At 46.6% G+C, this 1,025-nt stretch overlaps 1 long non-coding RNA gene across 1 annotated transcript in view; it reads right to left on the reverse strand.

Annotated features, from left to right (window-relative positions):
• Positions 1-1,025, reverse strand: part of LOC123144476 (uncharacterized) — a 6,742-nt gene continuing 5,717 nt past the window's right edge. Inside the window, exon 4 of the long non-coding RNA XR_006471523.1 lies at positions 1-165. This is a non-coding gene — a long non-coding RNA (uncharacterized lncRNA). The remainder of the gene's footprint in view (positions 166-1,025) is intronic.

A 1,025-nucleotide genomic window follows, 5' to 3' on the forward strand; every position in this document is an offset into this window, starting at 1 on the left:
CTTGATCTTCTAGTGGCAGAATTGCCCCCTGTACCAAAAAACGTTTGCAGAAACGTCACTTGGATCTTGTCCCCCTGTTCTTGCATCTCCCTACCCCTGTAGAATTGGATGTTGGATAGAAGCTGCTGACTCTTGAATTTGCATCTTTGTCTTTGCACCTTGTTTCTGCAAAATGGAGAAAGAAAAACGAAGCAGAGTTATTGTGTGTTGCTTACAAGAAAAGGCTTGTAGCAAAGTCTAGATTCTTACAAAAACACACAAGTAGCCAGGCAAATAGAACCTGGAAACTAGTAGTAGAAAAAAGTCCTGCAACCATGTAAAAAACAGCTCACTGACTTTGCTTTGTTTTAGTGATTTTGCACCCAAAAAAGTACGAGTTGCATCCAGAGGCTCCTCCCCTCTGCCAGATCTCTCTCTTTGTTCACACACACCTTGCCTTCTTCCCGAGCGAGAGAGGAGCGAGAAAGAAGAGGCTGGCCGCTGCTCATAGTACAGTAAAAACCACTGATCATCACGCGTCGACAAGTAGTATATTTACCGCACTCACTTGCTGGTACTTGAGCAAGCAGGCTCATTCACTTCGCTGTTGTTGTTGATATTGCTATTTAGTAAGGAAAACAGGAGGACAAAAATGTGTTGCGAAAAAACAGATTTTTCACTTACTTAAATGATCACCTTATGCATGACCACACATAAAACATTCTAAAAGAAGTAAAAAATAAAGTGGTTTGAATTTTGGCGGCGTGATTCGTGGGTTATTGGGCAACTTGGTTCGCCGGGTGAGGCGACACTAGGTCACCAAGGGCGGAGGGTAGGCTAGTTTTGTCCCTCGGGTTAGGCGACTTGGTGTGGTGGTCTTTGGGTGACTTGTTTGCCAGGTGAGGCGACACTAGGTCACCGAGGGCGGGGGGTAGGCTAGTTTGTCCCTCGGTTTAGGCGACTTGGTGCGGTTATCCGTGGGTTATTGGGCGACTTGGTTCGTCGGGAGAGGCAACACTAGGTCACCGAGGCGGGGGGTAGGCTAG

The sequence above is a fragment of the Triticum aestivum genome, chromosome 6D, assembly GCF_018294505.1.
Source record: "Triticum aestivum cultivar Chinese Spring chromosome 6D, IWGSC CS RefSeq v2.1, whole genome shotgun sequence".
In the NCBI taxonomy this organism is placed as follows: domain Eukaryota; kingdom Viridiplantae; phylum Streptophyta; class Magnoliopsida; order Poales; family Poaceae; genus Triticum; species Triticum aestivum.